The 24,167-nt window shown below is 37.1% G+C and overlaps 1 long non-coding RNA gene across 2 annotated transcripts in view; it reads right to left on the reverse strand.

The window, feature by feature from the left end:
• Window positions 1-14,269: 14,269 nt before the first annotated feature.
• Window positions 14,270-24,167, reverse strand: part of LOC306643224 — a 43,097-nt gene continuing 33,199 nt past the window's right edge. The window contains exons 2-5 of one of the 2 annotated variants that reach the window (XR_013758857.1): window positions 20,853-20,983; window positions 19,399-19,484; window positions 17,474-17,605; window positions 14,270-14,658 (exon numbers count right to left, since the gene is read on the reverse strand). This is a non-coding gene — a long non-coding RNA (uncharacterized lncRNA). The remainder of the gene's footprint in view (window positions 14,659-17,473; window positions 17,606-19,398; window positions 19,485-20,852; window positions 20,984-24,167) is intronic. The other variant, XR_013758856.1, reaches the window with a different exon arrangement.

Raw genomic sequence — 24,167 nt, forward strand, 5'->3', positions numbered from 1 at the left:
CTTTGTTTGATTTCTCATCCAGAAAATCAACCACAGTTTTAAGATGCAATTTTAATGTTTGTTTCTGTTTTGTTTAGAGTAACAGCAGGAAATAAAGCAAATACATTCTTTTTCCCAAAGGTTAGTGAGAACCGCAGCTTAACATAATACCCTTCTGATTCCTCAATTTGGGTGGATGCATTTTGCAAAAATATACAATCTTACAGTCACGGTACAAAACACAAAGAGGAACTTCAAGGAACTTCACGAGGAAATAAAAATAAAACTTCATTCAATGTGGTGCTTTGATTAGATTTGAACAAGTTATAAGCCATGGAATAACAAAATATCCATTTAAAAAAAAAAACCAAACCACTTGTCTTTCAAAATAAATGACTCTAGAGCTTTTGAAGCATTACCTGTAGATTTGCAGCAAACCAAAGTAGCAATAGCAATTGATAAATGAATCTGAAATAAAAACTGAAATCACTCATATTCATCGACTACAAATTATGTAAAATCACTTTAGGGACTAACTGTTGAGATCTTAATTACCAGTAGATTGCTACAACTGAAAGCATAAGCAGCAACAAGGACAGAAGGGGAAAAAAAGTTTGCATTGTTTTGTGACAGAATGAGTGATTTCTCACAGGACTTCCTTCCTTAAAGCTGTGAATTGCCCCTTATCTGAATGTGAGAAATAGAAAAAAAAAAAAAAAAATTAAGTTTAAGGGATATCACATTTTCTAAGAAACTAAGTCACAAGATTCAATTTATTAGTTATTGCATTTTAATAAATTTATAAAGCAAATACCAAAATACCAAAATTGAAAGTACAACTGCTAATGCAATATTGAAGATAATTTAATATCTACTGAGAAGTATAAAATGGATAACAGATCCTTAATCATTTTAAACCACTTACAGAGTTAGACAGCACTGAAAATAGTTACATCAATAGTAGACAAGACAATATGAACTTAGATTTTTCTAATCGTATGATAAAGTATGTATTCAATATCTTCCTGTAGTAAAACAGAGAGCCTCCCAAACAAATGGTGTTGTTCCAGATCAGGTCAGGAAAACAAGCCATTTTGGACACTCCCAGTACAAGAGGCTTGAACATGGGAACAGGAGCTTTAGGAAACCACTAAGTGACTCAAGAGCAAATTTCAGAGGCCTTTATGTCACTGGGCCCAAAATACCTGACTAGAACAACGTGGAGGAGGAAAAGGTTATTTTTGACTCACATTTTCAGAGGTCCATGTTGGCAAGCTCCATTGCTCAGGGCCCTACATGAGGGAGAATATCATGGCAGAAGGGAAATGGCAAAAGAAAGCTCTCATCTTTCTTCAGCTGGGAAAGATCACAGCCCCAGTTACCAGTGTCTTCCAACCACATCTCACCTGCCTACAATTGCCACCCAAGGATTCATTCAATCAACTATCTCTGTATTAATTGAGCAAGTGGATTCATATGCGGATGAGGTCAGAGCCCTTGCCATTCATTCATTACCTGAAAGCCCCACCTCTGAGCCTGGCTGTGTTGGCTGTCATACTTTCAACACATGAGCTCTTCAGGGACATTCCAGATCCAAACCATAACACCTCTGATGACTTCCTCAGTTCTCTGGAGCAAAGAGGCTCTACTGCTGCTGATCATGGGCTCTCCTATCTCCTAAATTTGTGAAAATTTTGTAACAGCTAGAATTCAACCCAAAACCATACAGGTAACAAATTTTCTAAGATGAGAAGAAAGACATAAAAGTGGCAACACTGGTAAGAGACTGGTAAGAGGAAATATGGTAAAGAATTATTTGGCTACATGATCATACATATGTTAGCACAGAATAATGATAAAGTAATAAGAAATAGGACTCAGAAGGTTTGCACTTTTCCTTCACGTAGCATCTGCCATCTGTCAGTCCTGGGATTAATGCTGGAAATCAGGACTGAATATACACAAAGCTATTGTCATAATAGAGCTTCCAGTTCAGAGAGAAATCACAGTGTTCTATAATCACACAAATAAGTGCACACCCTTGGCTGTGATAAGTGACAGCACCCTACTATGACGGAATAGGAAACAACAACCAAATGTTAACTCAAGAAAGGAAAGTGACTCCGCAATGGAGGTTGGCCGTCAATTAGTAAAGTCACAGCATTGCAAGACGTCTCATAGAAAATTAGTCCTAGAAAGCAAAACTTAAGGGAGTGAAACAGCTATCTGAAATATGTTGTTAGGAATAAAGTATATTTTCCACTAACACAGGATACTAAGAGAAAATTGTTGAAACTTCAGGAAACATTCAGCATTCTCAGTTTACTATACATTTCAACACCTTCCCATTCCTTTGGTTTTAAAGACACTTCTCTTCAACGTGGCTGACAGCTCCGAGTTCTGGACATGTGTGTCCTTGAGATGTCTGCCTCTTTGTGTGTGCAAAGGCCTTTGATTCGACATTTCAAGTTGTCTCAGTACAATCCCTTTTAAGTGTCTCTGCCTTCCTCTTTATTTCTACTCTCAATAAAAGAAATGTTTTCAGTGCAGCAGGAGAAATGATCAGGATAATATTTACTAACTGCTAGCAGCAATTCAGGCAAGCTAAGTGCATCAATTCACAGAATCTTTGCAACCACCTTTCGAGACAGGAGTAACAGGAAGAGATGGAATATGAACACCCACAGCTTGCCTCTGGAGCCACGGCTTATCACACACAGCCAGTGCTGCATCTCCACTCAGAGCGAGGGGAAGGTAATCATGTGGCCGTGGGAAGGGGAGACTTCCAGGCCTTCAGGACTCCATAGTGCAGGCAGTGATCTATCTTTAGAGTCTGTCCTACCAACCACAGAGGTTATCTTAATGACTTGGCATTACAATAGTTACCATTTATTTATTTATTTATTTGATATTGCAAATTGAGCCCAGGAACACTGAATCACTGAGCCACCTCCCCAGCCCTTTATTTTATATCTTATTTTAAGACAGGGTCTCTCTAAGTTGCAAAGACCTCACTAAGTTGCAGAGGCTGGCTTTGAACTTGCAATCCTTCTGCCTCCCAAGATGCTGGGATTGCAGGTATGTGCCACCATATCCGGCACTATTTATTTATTTTTAAATTGACAGATTTCACACATCTCATTTAATCTTGAAAGTGTCACCAGAAGAAAGAACCATGAGGATGTTGATTTTATGGATAAGGAAACTGAGGGTGGAAGATGTTAAATTAGCTTTCTAAAATCAGTGGCAGACATGGAATTCAAAACAATGACTATTTGGTTCCCAAGTGTCTCCTAAGAGTTGAGAGAAAAGGAAGTTCTGTATATGGAAATGGTCATCGAGGAAACTGGTGCCAATTCACTGCAGAACATGCAAGCCTACAGAATATGGAACTTGCTGAGAAACATTGAAGAGAAACACTCTCAGCAAAGCAAACTCGAGTGCATAGGCAAAAGGTCAAAGGTCAGCAAGCACTGTCGTTTTCCCAGGACACTAGCTGAGTTGGCAACATGGCTTTGGCCTCTCTGGGATGAGGCTATCTCATTGTAGGAGACCAAAGTGGGGCTTATATTAATTTCTTATTGCTGCTGGAGTAAATTATGGCAAACTTATTGTCTTAAAACAGTATGCATTTGTTCTCTCACAGACATAGAGATCAGAAGTCCAAATCAGTCCCACTGGATGTGTGCAGGGGTAGGGTCTTCTAATGGCTCACAAATTGATCAGTTTCCTTGCTTTATCCCACTTCTAGACGCTCCCTGCATTCCTTGGTTCATGACCCCTTTTCCACAAAACTCCAGGCCTTGCTTCCTTCATGATATATCCTTGCACTCCTCTGATTGTGATCTGCCCTCCTTAAAATGCTTAATCACGTCTGTGAATTCTCTTTTATCATATAAGGTAACATTCACAGGTACCAAGGACAAGGATATGGGTGGGAATCCTGCAGGAGGACACTATATGGTTGACCACAAGACACTCAGTCCCGTAAAGCCCCAACCTTGTCAATTAAAGCACATCTGGACTTAGTTACTTATTATTCCTCCAGGGCCAACTTGTGCTGAGGTTTCCTAGTGATTACTAGATGTCACATGTTCATGAAACATGGATGCTGTGTGAAAATAATCAATCAGAGGACTTGCAATAGTTATCATCGATGGGGCCTGGACAGGCAGCATGAAGTACTGCACTTCTTTATCATGAATTCTGAGGGATGCTTCCTACTTACTGATTCAGTTTACAAAGCCCTGCGTTACCTGAGGAATTAGAGAGGAGAGTTCTTTTAAGAAACTTCCAGTTGTATTTGGCCAACCTCATTGATTTAAAAGGAAATAATCATACATAGAAAGAATAAATTCATACGTGGGTTTCTATATTTTAAGATATGAAATTGTAACTTTACCAATATTTTGAACACACTGTATCCCTCTCCTGAGTCATCAGACCACCTTTGGGTCTTAAAAATAAATCAACTGAATATTCTAAAAACATTTTGAATGTGCTCTCACTTATTACTCTATCTCTGCAATCGATAGTTTATGGTCAGATTAAAAAAGTGTCTGTGCTGTTTCAATAATGACTTTGTTTTCACTTATTTTGCTGATTAGGATCATAGTGGAGTCTCAACTGAGTCAGAATTAGATCTGATTAAATTTGCAATGGCACACTATAAGGAATGTGTTGTCTAACACTTAGATTTAAATGTACAAAGAAGATTCTGACTGATGGCAAGGTAGAGTTGTGGCCTGCACAAGGTGGCAGGAGAGAGTGCCAGAGATCTGGAGGCAAAAGGGACCCTAAAGAATGCAAGAAGAGTCCTGCCAGAGAACCAGACGTGGCAACAGAGCCAGCATTGACAGACAGTAGTAATATAGGCTGTACCTCTGCAATCCCTCTATTCCTCCTATCCCTGCCATACTCTGGAACCATCTGGTTTTTGAGTCAATCCTCAAAATATTTTTGTGGCACCCATTTGCACTAGGGAGAGAATTTTATTTATGAAATGAAAAGTTGTTTTCCTTGAGTTGAGAACCTCACAAGCAAAAGCAATCCTGTAGCAGGGAGACCTTGAAAGAACACTATCCAGAATCAAGAATGGCAATGATTCTTCTTTTTCAAAAGTAGTGACAGCAATAGGAAGATTCAGAGAACAAGTTTGGGGTAAATTGATAAGGATCTGTTCTTTCCCAGGGGCAGAGGTGCGCATGGAGGAATCAGGCCAGGTCTTGCTGCACCTGCCATAGGGAGGTACCCGTCCCTACATGGACTCCCCGTGGTGTGTACCATGCAACTTCCTGAGATCCTTGGGGTCCAGGTAGGAAATTACAAACAGCAACAGCTCAACACAGATGAAAATGAATGTGACCTGAATCTTCCCCTCAATTTTCCCATGGCAGAGACATGAGGGACCCATAATGATTTGCAAAGCCACAAATGGAGGATTATCTTCATTTCTTCCTATTTCATCAAGAGTCACTCAGGAGAATTTTTTATACAAGATCTATTTGTTCAGAAACATGAAGAAACAAAGTAAACAATTAGAGGGCCCATTAGGGGGGAAAAGCACTCCTGGAATTTTTAAAGACCTCTGTCAGCTGAAATGTTATACATAGCGCTCCATTATGCATGCACTAACACAGAAAATAAAACTCTACAGTGTGAGCCAATTGCTTATTCTTTAGATTTCAGCCATCCACAAATTATCAAGTCCCAGAATTGTTCTTTTAAGGCCAGGGTTTCTCAACAGCAGTACTATTGACATTTTTGACCAGATAATTCTTTCTTTGTGGGAAGACTCTATATTCTGGGATGTTTAGCAACATCTCTCACCTCTACCCACTAGATGCCAACAGCAACAGCCAGTCATGACAATCAAACATATCTCTGGACATTTACTGGATGCTCATTGCAAAATAGCCTGGGAGGGGAAAGTGACCCCCCTCCTGGCTCAGAATCACTGCTTTCAGGCCATGAGAAAGCATGAAGCATAAGCTCAAGCTTAAAGTACAGTTGCATCTCAGAATGATGTGATCTGAGTAGGGCGAGTAAAGATCTCACAGACTTTTCATACAACTACGTTAAGCATATTATTTACCTTTCAAAGATAAATCCAGATCTTTGCGATCAACATAGGTTGATGTAGTAAAACAAATTTAACAAGTGATATTTAGAAAATTGTTTTAAAAGCAGAAATATTATTAAAGATTTCTTAAGACTCTAGCATAAACATTTACTCTTACTCTATAGAGGTTTATAGTTTAGCATTTGTTTTTATTCCCAGAAAGGTAGTCAACAGAGTTGAACAGGAAAAGTATATTCAGTGATTGTTTTTTCTTATTTTCATCTATTATGGTAATATGAAATTTTCCTGTTGTTTGTAGTTCCTTGTTTCAGAATGATGTACATGACATGAAAAGAGAATCTGACTAAAATAAAAATATGGCTCTTTCTACACAGCTTTAGAAAAAATAGCAGTTCTTTGTACTCCCAGAATATGTCGTCCAAATTATACACAGAAACATTTTAAAACAGACGAAGCTACAAAAATTGAGACATTATAAATGATAAACTGATAAGCCTTTTCTCTGTTGAATTATGAAAGAAATTTGCCAGAGAACAATAAAAAAATTTAATGTAGAGACACATGGTTTTATTTCTTATACAAGAAAAGAAGCCTCAAAAGTGAACTCACCTCTACAGTCATAAAGATAGATTTTAAAACTAATAAAACCCAGGGGTACAATCTTCAAATCTGAAGGGAAACAGCTAGTGCAGCTCACTCAGCACTTACCAATATATCTATATATTAGTTTTTTTTTTTTTATTTATTCACTCAAGACATTTCTCTATAACAGTAAACCTTAGAGAATAGTCCATGAAAATGCTGCCTGGAAGAAACACACATTAAAAGTTTAAAGCAGTGATTTCATACCATTGCTCAGATTAAGTTTTTTATCTCCAGTATTACTGCATGATAAAGAAAATCAAATAAATTTCACTCATGAGGTTTTTCCCCAGAGCGCCTGATTGACAGTCAAAATGTCAGGAGAAGATAAATGCACACATCCTGCAGTTGCTGTGAGTCTCATAACTAACCATTTCACTCCTACAGCCAAGGGAAGGGATGCAGCAGGGGCTTAGGAAAGAACAGAGAGCAGGACCTAGCAAGAGAGGGCTTGGCACCCTGGGTAGTGTCCCTGCAGAATGGATTATAATTTAGTGGTGTTAAGTTGAGATAGGCATTGTTGCAAATGGCAAGAAATAAAGCACATTTTAATTAATGCAAATGCAATCTTTAAAAAAGGCTTTTTCAGTGCAGACCAGGTAGAGTACACAGTCCTTCCCTTAGCCTCTTAGCAGGTTTAGCAAGTATAGCTCAAAGCCTGGATTTTTAAAAAATTACTATGAAAGGTGGAGCAGGGGAAGATTGGTTGGGGTCCTTCAGACCCAGGGAACAACAGAAGAGTATAGTGCCTTACCATGCTTTCTTTTAGCTTCCTGGACAAACCAGCAGCTGGAAAACCAACATCCCAAGAAAGACTACTTCCTCCAGTAGAGGAAGGGGAAAGGAATTTTTAATAAAAATTAAAAACAGCATTTTTAATAACCATGGCCCCTCTCTAAACTCAAGGGTGAAAAGCACACAGAAGCCCCCACAATGGTGTCTCCAGCTTCTGCCCTTGCTGGCTTTGCAGCCTCCACGAGGAGCTTAGGAGCAGTGATTTCCCCCCTTGCTTTTACAGAGTACTTGCTGCATGTTAAATAATTAGATGCCATCCTGTTTCACAAATAGCCTTTTATACCTCTTTATCACTTATCAGATTTTGATTGTTCTGCATGTGGTCCACACAGACTAATACATTCATTTCACTTTTTTCTACCTCATTCTGTGAACCACATCATTAGATGTGTCCAAGACTTGTTCTTTCATTTAACTTGATAACAACTTTTCATCTTTCAAATCTCAAACAAAGATGTCATTTCCAAAAAGCCAAGTTCCCTGGGGTCCCTAATATACTGAATTATTTTTAATTGACTACTTCAAGATGAAGTAACATCAATGTAATGTTCCTCTTCTTTGTCATTTTCCAGGGGCAGGTAAATAAAAGAAATTAAAACATAAATTTCTCCTTTGCTTTCTTGAGCTTAGGGCTTCCCAGTATAAAAAGTAGTCCACAGTTCTCCTGAGTTTCAGTGATTTCCCTAGAGCTAGTCCCCACCACAGGTGTTTTGGACAGGTAACAGGTTGGGATAAAGGGTTTGGTCCACAGAGAGAGATGAAACTAAGTCATCCCAACAGGAAGAAAACAGAACCATAGGGCTTTGATGCTGAGATGGGAAAAAGATAATGGGGAGTTGGGTCACACAAGCTTCTCAAGTAGCAGAAACTTGAATCTCAGCTTCCTGCAGGTCCTGGACGCATCAGAACCTGGCTGAACACTGTTTCCTGATTACAGTGTCAGAGTCTTGAGAGCAGCCAGGGCAGATGGCTGCAGCAGCTGGTAACAAGACTAGAGAAACAAGTAGAAATTAATACAGTTGTGTGTAATGACAGATATACTTGGCATAAACCAAAACTAGTAAGCAAGCAACAAACATGTGGAATGGACTGATAAGCATAAGCAAGACACATACCTGGACCATGTTGATATGAACTCTTATCCACAAGACCAGAGCATGACTGAGCTAGAAATCACTACTTAAACCCCTGGACTTCTGGAGCAAGTTGTCAGCAGCACCATGACCAGAGGACTCCACATCACTTTGTCTCTTGACTGCCTGGGCTGCTGTCCACACCATCGCTGATTGCTGATTGACTGTTGTCACCGAAGCCAGATGACTAACCACCTTTCCCGCGATAACGACTCCCACCCAGCCTCCAGGTTATCAGACATCCAAGGATATCTGAGGACATCCAAGGAGCTGAGAGAGGCTATGGCTGAGAAGAATCCCCTAAGTCTTGCTGACGGACTTCTTGGCTAAGAGACGTTGCATTGAGTAAGTCCGTGGGGATTGGACTCTAGGTGAACAAGGGAGTGAGTCTTCAATGTATTTGTTACTTACTATTATTAGGAATGTTATTAGGAATGTTAAATTGAGTGTGCATTGCATGAATAAAACCCACTTGTTGGAACCAAACTCAATTCCTCTCTTACTCACTGCTTGTAACACAGCTCCCTGGGATGGCTAAACCCAGAGAAAGTCAAGGAGTGGTTCTCGGCATCTCTACAGAGGAAACAGTGGCAGCCACCATGGAATAAGGGCCAGGTTTCCTCAAACTACAATTCTATAGGCCTCAGAATCTTACACAATCCAACAAAAGACAGGGAAAGAGAAGCATAAGGATAGGGAGAGAGAGATCCAAAGCAATCACCACCGGGTTTTAAAAATTTTTAAATAAAGCAAAGTGTTCTATACTCACAGCAATTTGCACTTGATCTATCTGTTTACTCTTAAGCTTTTCCCCGATTGTGAGTTCTGGGAGTGCATGGGCACGTCTGTTTGTCTGATATATTTATTCTGAGTGTCTGGCTATGATTCCCCTTTCTCACATCTGGGTTACAGAGGGTTTATAAATCACATTACAAACTCAAACAAAACAGGAGGAAAAGCGATTTCAGCCCTTAGATCACGTATTACAACAAGGTCAAACATCAAAAAACAGATTACATTTCATAAAGCAACAAAAAAGTGCTATAATTTGGTCAAATAACTTGTTTGTAAGGACACTAAGAAGCAAAGGAATTTGACTAAAATGTCTTTCTACTTTTGACTTTCTTTTTTTTTTTAATTTTCAGATGAAAATTATTTTCTATGCCCAAAAAAGATGGAGAATGTGGCATTGTGTTATCACTTACATATAAAGAGAAAATTCTTAACTCCAGCTGAAGAGTTATTAAGGTTTTAGAATTTTGACAGAATATTTTATCTGAATCTGTGAATCAGAGGGACTGGAAACCTTCAGAGGGTGGTGGACTCTGGCTTCACTTTACCCAGGAGAAGACAAACAGCAACCCTGGCCTCAAGAAGGAGTCCCCAGGACCTGTGACCTTTGTCATCAATACTGCTCTAAATGGAGCACAATGCACTAGAGAAACAGTGCAGGAAAGGGGCCCCCCAGATGTGGCGGGGGGCCCTGCGTGCATGGTGAGATGGGGAAAGAAAACTGTGCTTTAAGCAACCAATGGGGTGTGCACAGCAGGGCAGGGAGGCAGCTGAAAGGGCGTCTCTCCATGCCATTCCAACACGCTGCTCCCAGTCTTCATTTGGACTATATTATTTATTATATCAAAAGTAAAATTCATAAAATCAAAGACAAATTTTATAGACTCCCCTCCCCAAAAAAGGTGATGTCTAAGTTCTAAACAATGCCAAGTGAAGAGTGGGGATTAAAATGCATCCCAATCAGAAGACGTGTGTTTGCGAAACTATTAAAGAGAGGCGTGGAATGTTATCCAAAGGCCTGGCAAGCATTTTCTTCCAGAACTTCTTTATGGATAAAACCACTGGCTAACTCCGGTGCTCATAAGGGCTACTCAGAAGCCCGCTGACCCTCCCTGAGATTTCTGTCCACTAGCTGTCTCTGGGCTGGAAGGGAAATGCCATGATTCTCGGAGAGCTGATCTGTTGCCACTGTGTGAAGTCCACCTGCCTCTGTGTGAAGCCTGCATTCTAGAACCCAGGGGATCGGTCAGGACCCCAAATTCTGTTACAGTTCATGCCCAGTTCCTACAGGAAGTATTTGTAAATCATGACCCAGGAGTAACCCTGATGTGTCTGTATGTACTCTCTAGAGTGTATAAGAACACCGTTCTGTTGTGTTTGATAAAGCTTTAGACAAAATGTCTAATTGGCTTCCATGAGGAAACTTCATCATCTGTACAGGCATGCTCACACTTTCAGAGAACAGACACAGTTCTCGATTGGCAACAGGCAGACAGGGAGAACCTGTTACAATGAGACTTGCATTTTTATGATAAAAATATAGCAGCTTTAATATTACTTGAGAGCTTGCAGATAAATTAGAGGTTATTACTAACTCTACACATCTCAATAGGGAATAATATTTCTGCACACCTCAGAGAATACACACATCCTTTAGGGGCACTTTATCAGAATAAAGTTCTCTTTTAAAACTTTAATTGTCCTTCTCTTTAAAAACCTCTCATTTCAGCAAAGTATGTTACATTTATTCACATATTTTATACATCTATTTTAGCAAGTAAGTGAAAAAATACATTTCCTTTTCCCTACGCTTGAAAGCAACCATGTAGCTTGTATAGATTAAATAAAATACACTCATGTTTATTATGGTTATTCATATAAAAAAAAAAATGAAAAGAGAATGTCAACTTGTTGGTCCCTGGCTAGAGCCGAAGAAAGGAACAGAGAAGGCTTCTACCCCCACCTAAGCACTGAAGATCCATAATCAAGTGAGTTCTTCTCTTTCTCATTTTCTCTGTATTACTGGGCTACAGATAATATAGTAGAAAATTTTTAAATGTGTTGATCCTCCTTAACTTTGAACTAAAACCAAGGGAAAATCTAATCTATGGAAGGAAAGTAAACCCTACATAAAATATCATCCTCCTGTTATTAGGAACATAGCTATTATTTTCCTCTTGCTCATTCTAGCTCATTTTCAATAATTTTTTAAAAATATTGTTGGAAAAAAAGAAAAAAAAAAAACACTAGAAAACCACCCATTAAAATTGACTTTTGAACATTGGGAGTATTTAATTATGACCCACTATCATATATGAAATAGTTTAGGAAGTTAGAAATCATAAACTTTATCTTCTTTTCCTATTTTAAGGTGTCACTATTATGAGAAATAGGGCATATTTGGAGTTAAATGAAAGCTACACAACTTTACATTTTATTAATTATCTTTGCTATGAATTAATAATCTCAAAATATAGTATAATTTAGAAATAAATTGGGCATTCAGTTAGATAATAAAATAAAAATAATACTCTAATTTATATACACAAATCCATCTACCATATTTAGACACATGTTTTCACTTCTGGGCAAACCACTGTTGTGTTCTTTATTGTCTCCATAGGAGGGCACCACCTTGTGAGCTTCTGGAAGTATTAGTAGTAGAAGTACTAAGAGAATGAGGAGAAAAGCAGGGGAGTGGCATGAGTACTAACAGTAACAGCATGAAAATCCTTCGTCTCTGTGTACAACCCATTCATAAAACATGCTAGTGGATTTTTTTAATGACAGGAGCCTAGGTTCCATTTAAGTGGGAAAAAATGATAGCGCATTCTCTGCTTACCCAAAGTCCCAACAAAAATTCTCAAGTATTATCAAAACACTCATAAACATCTGTGTAATATTCCATCACAAATTCTTGCAAAATGTAAATCACTTAAAATATCAATGTGTTATTTAACACTTAATAAACTTGTAAGTGTGTGTTTGTGTGTGTATGTTTGCAATATTTAATACTATGTAGCAGTTGACATTATATTTTTTCTTATACCACAGCAAACATGTAGTACAAGATAAAAAGGTAGCAAAAATACCTTTAAAAATGTACATAACACCCAGCAAAAACAGTAAAGAAATTACAAAAATATTATGACTTCAGAAAGGGAGAATTGCCAGATGACAAGATGAGAGGAAGGGAATGCACCAGGCAGTTGTTTCACGCTTGATTTGAAACTATGTGAACGTCTTGCATGGACTTCAGTGTCATGAGTACTTCCAATCCTGAACACAACAGGTTAATTCCAGCTTGGTGTGCAACTCAGCTTTTTTGTGGAATTATTTCCCATGTCTCCTAATGTTTCAGATGTCTGGTGCTCTCTACTGTTCTGACGTGGCATTCAACATCATTCTGTACTGACAGTGTCTATCCACTCTTGCTAAAAAGAAGTTCTCTGATGTTTCTAAAATATCATGTCATATTGAGTAACAGCATAATTCTTTCAACCAACCTCATTTTCATATTTTTCCTTACTATCGACCACTGAAAAATGACTATGTGAATGATAGCTTGGGCACACAAGCAGGGGCAAATTTATATTTGATGGTAAATTTACCTTTCTAAATATTTTAGAATTTCTATCTTTCCTCGTATATGTTACCTTCCGTAGGTGTCTCAGCAAACCCTCTTTCACCTTGCTTTTATCAAAGCCATCTCTATGTCTTACAAGACATTTGAACTTAATAATACAGGGAAGATAATATTAACACAAATAAAAGAACCACTTCATAATATAGAATAAGATTTTCAATGGAGAACAATAATCAAATATCAAATATTTTATTTAAAAGTAAGACAATGATAACTATAGAAAAAGATATATATGTATTTAGCAATAACAAAGAATGATGGATAGATATTAAGTAACTATAATACTAGATAATATGTATAATAATAAACACTAATTCTGAAACATGTATTAAGTAGCATAATGCATATCATAATAGACATATATGTTATAAGACTACGTGAATCCAATCAATAGAAAACACTATGGTTTTCAAAAATGTTAAGAAGAAAATTTCCTAGAAGAAAGGCAAATCAAGTTGGATCTTATATGATAACCCCAAAGAACTTAAAAGGGATTAAGAATTAAATAGAAAAATAAAATGAAAAATAAGGCACTGAAAGCAAAAAATACTATTTTTCAGATTTGAGGTACATAAAAACTTACAAAAGAGGATGAAATATAAAATTTACTAGTAAATGAAAATACCTAGGCAAATAAATACAGAACCCTGTAACAGTAATGGGAGAATGCACACCAGTTTTATTTTAGTGTAACAGTTAAAAGATAAAGAATTAATAATAACAACTATTAATATGAATATTGTCAATGGGAACACAATATTAAAAATGTAAAGTGCGACAGCAGTAACGTAAAGATTGGGAAGAGGAACAGGTTCAAGTGTGGTTTTGGATGTGATTGAAGTTCTAAGCTTAAAATGCAGACCTACAACTATATGGTATTTTATGTAGACCCTTTAATTCTCAAACAGCACAACCATTCTCTAGGCAAAATAAGCCCAAAACAATTTAGTCATTTATTTTTATTATTTTTTTTCTGTCTTGTTGCCATATTCACTGTGTTTTATTTATTTCCATAGCATGAACTGCTTTGAGAGAATCTTTTTGAAGCAGAGCTTCATTTATATGGTAATATACTTTTTTTCCCCTCCTCTGAGGAGTTGGGGACTTGAACCACGGCCCCTGTGCATGCTACTCTCCCATATGAGCTATCTCTTCAACTCATATGGCAAAATACTTTTAAACATATTTGTTCTGTTTCCACTGTGTTGTTCTGTGAATGCAGCCTCTACCCTGGACTTAACAACACACAACCCTTGGCACATCCTGGAAAGTCTTTCCAAGTCCATGTGAAAACAGATGTGCAGCCCACTCTTTTCAGTTCCTTGTCGTGGGACAGGCGTCTGTGCCTAAAATGGCATTTCCTCTCCAGTGTGCGACTTAAGTCCCTTCCTTGTGTCTCTGAAACTCACCTCAACATCATCTTGCCATCCAGTCTCCCAATGCCAACCTGACCGGAGGTTTTCCCTTGCTGTGTTGAACCCCATGGAGTGTCACAGGAACCACGAACACAACTCAGGCCACCTTGGGATGCGCCATTTGTTTTCAGCGTCACTGCCTTTGGCAGACATTCAGGATGCCAATATTAGCACCTGGGAAGACAGAGGAGCTAGAAAGATGTGACATGCACAATACATACATAAAACAAACAAGGCAAAACCCAGAAAAAAGAAGAAACAGCTGGTGATTCAAATAGATCAATCAATGAGTACAAGCCCAAAGGGAGTTTGGGAGGGTCAAGTATCTGCTTTCCACCGATTTTTTTTTTTGGTGGGGTGGGGGAAGCTTATTATAGCAGAAGCTCATTTTCTGGAGCATGGGTCAACCACAGAATAGTCATATATTCCAGTTCTGTAGCATTGCCTTGGGTTTAGCTTTGTTTTACTTTGGCATTTTTCTCAGGGTTTCTCAAATGTGATTCTACCTACATGTGGTTTTCCATTGTTTATCTGATTTTGAATTTCAGGTGCTACAGTAATGTGCTTTTCAAACCCTCTTCTCATTGCAATGCTTGCAAACTCCTGGACACCTGTTGTGCATTCCTGAAGCTCTTAGCAAGGTACCTAGAAGATAATTCACATTCGATTACCTGAAACATGGAGCTGTTTGAGATCTCAGAATAACTGTTTTCACTGAAATTTCTACTTGCATTTGTGAATAATAGCAACCTGATAGGTAAGGCAATAAGACAACCAGGAGAAAATTCTTAATCTTTTATTTCAGCAGTGAAACCAGGTCATGAGAACACAAAAATGACCATGAAACTAACTATAAAATGTATCCATATAAAATTCTGAAAATTCTTTTCTCGACTTTGTATCAAAATCAATGGAAGTGTATAAAAATAATAGCTGCATGACTCTTTTCCTGAATTTGCCAGTCCAGGTGGCATTAAGAACACATATTTCCATTTCAGATTAAGAAGATAAAAATGTTTGATAGCGATGAACTGTCTTTGGGTTTACTGTTTGTAGTAACAGACTTCAGAACAGATTTTGAAAGCAGGTGTTGCCTGCACATTCACGTAGCAGGAGTCTATGGGGCCTGTGTTAATGAAAGGATATATTTAAAAGAACACATGCACGTGTATACACACACACACACACACACACACACACACACACGCACGCACATGCATGCACACACCCAAGTACACGCTGCATCATTTCTGCCACTGAAAACTGATTTGAGGGTATTGTCTTGAATTGCAAACTAAAAAAAAAAAAAAATTATTGAAGAATCATTTTAAATCTTAAATTCATTTTTAAACCTTGCTTTCAAAAACATACCATAAGTAATCCATAGTTTATTTGAAAAATCAGTACTACTAAATCACAATGTGAGGAAAAAAAATTCTCCAAAGATCATAATCATAAAAAATAGCATTTTCTTTAAAATGTGACCCTACTTTCAATATCATCAAAAATCTTAAATCTTACCATTATTTCATAAACTAAAATCTGATTTGCAAAAAAGCAATAACAATTACTTATGCATTCATATGAAAAAATTACAGATCAGTAAATGCTTTATGAATAGAAATGAACATCAGTATCTAATTTTCTTCCATTTAGTACATCTAATGGTGTAAATGTAGCTTGGCTTTTTATTCATGGAAAGCAGTCACCAGATAATTCTCACTTCATTATGTAATTGTACCATTTTTCTTTTTTGTTTTTCAATGTAAAGAATCACAATGATCATACTTTGACCAACAGGAGGATAACTTGAAATACTTTGGCTGTTCAAGAGTCTATACTCACCCTTCTTGTCCATCATTTAACTCAGTTAGAAAGCTAACTGATAACTTAATTTCATAATGAGACATAACAGCCTCCCATCCCTCACAATTGGTCCAACCATTATTAGGGAAAATGTTCTTCTCTATACATAACCTTGTCCAGTGATCTAAAATGCCCATGATAATTAATAGCCACACATCAGCTACATGTTAGTGTGGAAGTTCTAGTGACTTTATACTTATTGTTGAAAATAAATATAATAAAAATGGGAGCATCAATTGAACACTCAAAAACTCAGACGTGCATATAAACTAAATAAGTTAGCAAATTCCATAGTTAGACCAAAATAGAATACTTCAGAGGCACCCATCTGACCATGTGATATATAAATGTACCACATTCAAAATATGAAAATACTGACTTTTTTTAAAAAAACTTTACTCATCTAGTTTTCAATAACTAGCATATCCTAAACATAACTAAATTTTGACGAGTAAGGATAAAATATGAAAAAATATCCAAAATTCTTTGCCCCACATGCTATACCGGAAAATTTTCCTTTAATGAAAAGAAAACACAGGTGTTTTGATTTACTATTTCCCGCTGTGCAATTTATCAGGAGTGTTTATTCTGTGAACTTTGCCAGCTTATGTTCATTGTCCAAAATCATAAGGAGTAAATAATATCAAGGAATTTGTTGACAGATATGCATTAACCCAGTATTCATTTATGGTCATTCTAGAGTCTGGTGACACACATTATTTAATGATGCAGACAGATAAATCAAGGAGACTTCATGAGAATTATGGACTCATGTCATGAGATCAAAAAATTTTTGAAATTAAAGTGCTGTAAGAAATAAAATTTGCAGGAAATAACGAACCTTGCTAACATAGCTTATGGCTCATAAAGCTATACTTTATGCTTTACATAAAGGCTAAATCTGATTAATACACTGAACTTAAACTTTCCAGTTATGAAATGAATTACAGACCTTCACACTCATGTCTAATGTGTAACTCTAGCAAATGGCACATTACTGATCTCCTGAGGTCAGTGAGTCCCTCAAAGAAGAGCGGCAAATCTACTAGAAGTAATTTTGTCTGTTCATCTGTTTCTATCTACTGACCTTCTGAAGACATAGCCGTGAGCCCTCCCTGCTTACCTTTTCTTTCAGAGTTTGGCTGCGGGTTCTAAAGAGACTTCTAATTAAAAGCTGTCTCAGTACAGTTCCTTCTTATTTCAGTCCCCAGCTTTACTCTTTGTCTGTTCTAGATTCCATTAATCCAATTTCCATCTGAATATTGGAAAAAAAAAAAAAAAAAACCTGAATCCCTGAGAATGCTCACAATCCCCTCCCACCTTTGCAGAAGTGAACAGAGGAGGTAGAGGTTTGGCATTGCATAATGTTGTAATCTTGTGGCATCAAGGGTACTTGAAAAACGGATCAATTAGACCCACATTCCTCAGGAAGGAACAGTGTAACCTGCTAGGTGTAAGTAAAAGATTCTAAGTGAGAAACTGGACTTCATCCCAAACATCACCCTTTCAATTTCCATCCACATCCCCTATGAAAACATCCTAATTTGCCTTGACTCTAAAGGAAGAATGCTTCCCTCATTGGCCCTTCTGCATTTTCTGCTTCGTTTTGACATCTCTTACTATTGATCTGACCCTGGGCTTGGTGGAAAATCAAGACAGTAATGCTAAACCCTGGACATTTCTCTAGTATATGCCCCATATCTTTCTCCTAAGAAACTCATTGTTTGATGCACTAGTTAAATCACTTTAGGGGAAGGTTAAGGTAATTTTTGATGACAGGAAAAATTCTAGTAGAAAAAGACAAGGATCAGCACATCTCAGGACAGATACACATATGAGTATGAAGGGTTTAACATTTCAGCAAAATAATGTGTAATGTTAGTGCTTCATGATAGAGCTTCAGGCATCTTAAATGTTTAACAGAAAAATCAATAGTAGTGAAGAAAAGAAAGCTAATTAGATACTCCCACTCTGGAGAATATGAATAGATTTTGGGGGTGAGTACTGGGAATTGAACCCAGGGGTACTCTACCACTGAGCTATATCCCCAGCCCTTTTTATTTTGAGATGGGGTTTTGCTAAATTTCCCAAACTACCCTGTAATTTGTGATCCTCCTGCCTCAGCCTGCAGAATATTTACAATTACAGCTGTGCCTCACATGAATAAATAAATTTCTAAAAATAGTTCTTGAAGTTAAAACATTTTGTTTCACATACACATACCTGCACACATCTGTCACATATGAGCTATTTATCTGTTAGATCTCGCTCTTTGGTTACTGACTTCTGAACAATTAATATAATCACATTATGACCAAGATACGATGAAAGGAAAATAAAAACCACTTAACTTTGGGATTTCAAGAGAAGTTATAAAATTATACCCACAACTATCCTTCCATTTTTAAGTAATTCTGCAAATGGAATTAAAGATGATGGCGTATGAAACTACATGGACTAAAGAGCTACAAAGGGAAGATGTTTCAGAGTGAGTTTTTGAACACTAGATTTAACTTTGGCATCAACAAATGTTTATGAAAAACCAACAGTGCCCTCAGAACTGTGCAGATTTTGGGGAGGAATTTTAGAGCTGTGCAGGAGATAGGCCCCACCCATGCGGAGTCTTGAATGATCTTGAAGAAATAGTTTACTTTTAACAAAACTATTATTTTATTATTTATTATTATTGAACGTTCAATTTCTGCACTTGAAAACATCTCCCAGTAGATGCAATAATATAATTATTCCTCAGTGCCACAAATTTTGAGTTTTCACAGTAATTCTTCAACATAACCTTTTCAAATTGGCTACACCATTCACTCTTTATAGTGCTGAATTACAGAACAAACACTTTCCACCTCCTACCACACATTTTTATATCTATAGACAACTTTTCCTCTCCTGAGTTTGTTTTCAATTTGGTACTGAACTTCCCCAATACGTTTCTCTTTTCCCACAAACTGCTTTTTTACTCTTTTTTTTTTTTCACATAATATTTAACAGGCACTTATGTAAGTGTCTGAATAAATATGTGATTAATAAACTCACCCTTGCTAAATAAATAAATATTTGTCCATATATCATAATCCAGGCAAATAGAACTGCTTACCAAGGAGGAAGGTGCTGTCTGACTCCTAAGAGTGTGTAAACAAAAAAAAAAAAAGTCATTTCTGAGGGAGATCACCATGAAAAGAAGCATCATATAGTGGCTGTTCTATGCCATGTGCCAGTTGTACCTCTATCATGGTGATTAATGACATTTTCATTGAGCTTCATGATGTACATATATGCATATGTAGATCAATATAGATATATGCACACATCTACATATATTGCTTGTCACTAGTTGTGGAGTTGGGAAGAAAATATATGAATGCATATGATTTATATCTGTATCTAATATTTAAAATGTTTGCCATATATTAGAAATGTATATATCTGTATTTATAGCTATATCTGTCAGTACTCTCTTCCCAAGCTTACAATTAAAGGTAAGGTATGTTTGCCATTTATATTCTGTTCTGCTCCTATCTCAGTGCTTGATGTAATATTCAAAGTTTCTCCCTAGGAAAGGTTCAGGGACAATTCAGCTGAACAATTTTGTGATAGCAGAGTTAAAGGAAAATATCTCTCAGCTAATGATGTTACAGACATAAATCCAAGTTAGTTGCAAAGCTCAGTGTCTGTAGGAAACCAAGATGCAGGAGGTGGGAGGGCAACCTGATTGAGCCACCAAGCCTGAAATGCAACACTGGGTCCAGGAGGAAGGTGCAGGGCCCGACAGGTAACCTCGGAGGTGGAACTCAGATCCCTCGACTACCAAGAAGTGCATGTGCAGGGATTACTGGGACAGTGGCAGTCTGGGGCTGGGTTTTATTCTCTGGCTTAAGCAAAGTGAGTAGAGAGGAAAAATCACATTTAAAGGATCAAGGATACTTTGGATGCTAAATAAACACCTGCTGCTATAATAAATTCAGAATTAGCATAGTTGTTAAAAATAGGAGGGAACTCCTAAGAGTTTAATGTCATGTCTTCTTTTCACAAACTGGTAACAAGGGAAGGTTAAAATGCTCAGAGGAGGTCATGCAAGCATTGAGCATATGACTCAGGATGAGGGCGGGTGTGTCTAGCCACCCCAAACAGACACTTCCCCTTTCTGACATGCTTTCTTTCCCAGGATACATCTTGAAACCATTTTTGAGGGATGATTGATATGAAAAATGCCGCCATATTGAATGAGTAACATGATGAGCTTGGGGATTAGTACACAACTGAGAAGCCATCATGGCAACTGATGCCCAAAGGGCCCTCGACCTTCTGTGATGGCATGGGCATGAGTCAAGCACATTCAAGGTAGGACCAATCCCCTGGGCAAAGGTCCAAGTTTCCAATACATTGTTGACAACTGGCATCATCCTGCCATGGATCTCGAAGACCTAATCACTCTGTTTAACTGAAACTTTAACTCTTTGACCAGTACCTCCCAGGTTCCCTTCCCTTACCTTCTGGCAACCACCATGCTACTCACTCCAAGGAGTCTGACCTCTTTAGGTTCCTCATGCACCTGGGATCATCTTGTACTTGTCCTGGGCCTGGCTTATTGCATTGTAAACATTTTGGCTCTCTCTTCATCCTGGAATTTTTGAAGGAAATTCCTTAAACTCTATTAAATTAAATTTAACATTTTTTTTCCATTTTGTAATTTTTAAATGTCTGTCTGTAAGGTAGATCTTTTATGATCAGACAACTGGAAAGTAAAACATTAATAATGTATGCAAGAAACAAATACATAATTTATCTTAAGTAAAATTATGTGCAATAAAGGCTTCACTTTTGATATAGAACCTGAATAAGTACAAAATTATTTGAGTCAAATCCAAATAAAAATGTGATTTCTCTGAATTTTCTATCTTTCTCATTAAGAACCAAAATAAGGTGTTAGTAAATATGAATTTAAAGACTTAGTAAATAAGAATTGGTAAAAATTAATGGTAATTTTTTTGCCTTAACTATGTATATATTGTTTCTGAAGAATGAATCCAAGTGCATTTTATTAATATGCTTTTGCTAAAAGCATATTTTTGTTTTGAGTCTTAATAAGCCCTGACAACAAATAAGATTATGTCAGTTTTTTTTTTTCCCTATCCTTAGAAAGTTCAAAGTTTTTAATGCACTGGAAAAATGCTGTTTTATGCATTGTCAAAACCTGGAAGAGTAGGCTAGGGACCTGACCTGGCCAATCCTTGGCCTCTCAGAGGCATCCCACTGAATCAACATAATAACAATACTGGTTGTAAATTGAGTAAAACTTTGGGAGTCCCAAGATCTCGTCAGAAGAAAACAATTCTATGAAAATTTTTAGTAGGTGATTCTTATGCAACATTCACCTGCTTGTGGGATTTGAAAGCTGAGCATGTTGGTGCTAAGATTCAGTTACTTGACTCTAGATTGGAGTCTTATGATCCGACATTTTCATTTTGACTTGGGCAGATTTCCACCCAAAGTCAAAAGTGGTTGCCATGGATACATGGGAAACGTAGGTGAAGGAGAGTGCTGCTGTTCCCCACCTGAAAACTTGTGAGTAAATCCCTCTTCCTTGACTGCCCCAACTAGAATTCCTATCTGCCTCTGGCTCTCTTGTACTGCTCTCCGTAATACCTTTAAGACACTTATAACCCAATATCATGCACTTGTCTGACTTCCCCAGGTAGACAGGAAATTCAATGAAGGTCGACGGCAACTCTCATACTTCTTCGAATTGTGGACAGCAGCTAGAAAATCTTTGAGCAAAGATATTGCTCCAAGAATAGTTTCTCCATGAATGAACACACTAAAAACCAATATTAAAAACACGAGAACGAGGAGGATTCACCTCTGCTTCATAGGGAGTTCATAAGGAAAAGTACCAAGAACGCTTTTTCAAGTGTATAAAGCAACCAGTCAGGTAAAAATTGGAACTTGTACAATGGAATACAAAAGTGAAAACCAGGCTCAAAAAAAGCAAAGATTAGCTTGCTGTAGGTTTCTATCACCCTTGAAGGGGGAGACCCTTGCTTTTGCATTTGACTATCAATGCAGGTTCTTTACAAGAATGACCTCAATGCTAATTTTGTGTCAGTACTGGACAAAATACTTATAGAATATCATATTTCCAAACAGGAGTCTTTTTGTTTCACTTCTAAAACTGTCTAACGTCTAAGAAAATCATAGAACTCTACAGTTTCAAGGGTAAGAATAATATATTGTTGTTTCATGTCCCCAAAGACACCTGCTGAACAATTTATCATGGTCCAAAGACTATGGCTATAGTATCTTATATTAAATGCAAGAGACTTATCTAAAGTGTGATCCCCTGTGTGTAGAGTGAATTTGGTTTGAAAAACCACATATTTATTCAGATCTTTGTTTCTGTGTTAATCCCCTGTCTGACAGCATCTCAGATCTCTTGGTTAAACTTTCCTCTACAAATGCCACCTCACACTAATTAAAATGAAAGATTTCAGCTACTGTTTATTTATTAATTCAACCAAGACTTCCTGTAAATAAAAAAGTATCCAAGAGGGAGAAAGCATATATTTGACTTGCAAATTACTTCAGTAGAGTGTCAGCTTTGTCCATGAAAATTAACGGATTGTAGAGCAGCTAGTTATTTCCTCTTAGCTTATGTCATACATTATGACCCAATTATAAGCAAAAAGTAACTTCAGTGTAATTAAAAATACAATTCAGAGAATAGAATATAAAATTCCACTTGGATTTAAGAAAACCTTTTCATTCAGGATGCAGATAGTATACACAGCAACTTTATAAGGCTGTGTTTGTTTTTAGAGGGTGACATAGTCATTTTTATGAGAAAAGCAGAGATAAAAGGATCACTGTGCCCTATATTTAGTAATCTCAGGGCTCTTTTATTAAAATGAAGGACATCCACTTTACAGTTCTTGACCACATTTCTTTTCTTTGCTACAGAGATTTCTTTGGGACTGACATATCATGTTTATGAATATACTACAGAATCCTTATTTCCCTTTTATAAAATAATAATGATATTATTCTGTCTACTACAGCGAAATATATAGACTGCTTCATTATAAATGTCATTCTGAAGTGATGCTACAGGGACAGAAATGTTAGAAGATTCAGTAACTTCTGCTTCTAAAACCAAAATATTGAACATGTTCTTTGTGTCTTTTTTCACTTTTTTTTCTGTTCTTTCTAGATATACATGACAGTAGAGTATATGTTGACATATTATATGTACCTGGAGTATAACTTCCCATTCTTGTGATTGTGCAAGGTGTGCAGTTACACGGGTCGTGTGTTCATATATGAATACAGGAAAATGATGTCTGATTCATTCCACCATCTTTCCTATTCCCATCCTCCTGCTTCCTTCGTTCCCCTTTGTCTACTCCAATGAACTTCTATTCTTTGCATCTCGATGGTGGGTATTTCAAGTGTTGCAGTTTCTCAGTTAACTCCAGAATTGGTGAAGTGTGCAGTTCGTATTTACTGATCAACACCTTTTTTCTCACTATTAATATGAAAAATTTTCTCAACTGTGAACACCCAAATATGTGGTTAACTAGAGTACTTTATTTTAAAAAAACTATTTCAGTAAGGTAATTGTGAAATTTAAAAGAAGTTATTTTGCTATTGCAAACCAAAATGTCAACTTTTACCACTACTTGCTGCTAATATTTAATTTCTAGAGACTAAAATGCTCCATCTTACATTTAAATTTATAAAGAAAAATTTTTGTTTTCTTTTCCACCACCTATCAGTAAGGAAATGTTTGAGGGAAAGGCCAGCTACTA

The sequence above is a fragment of the Sciurus vulgaris genome, assembly GCF_902686455.1.
Source record: "Sciurus vulgaris genome assembly, chromosome: 13".
Lineage (NCBI taxonomy): Eukaryota > Metazoa > Chordata > Mammalia > Rodentia > Sciuridae > Sciurus > Sciurus vulgaris.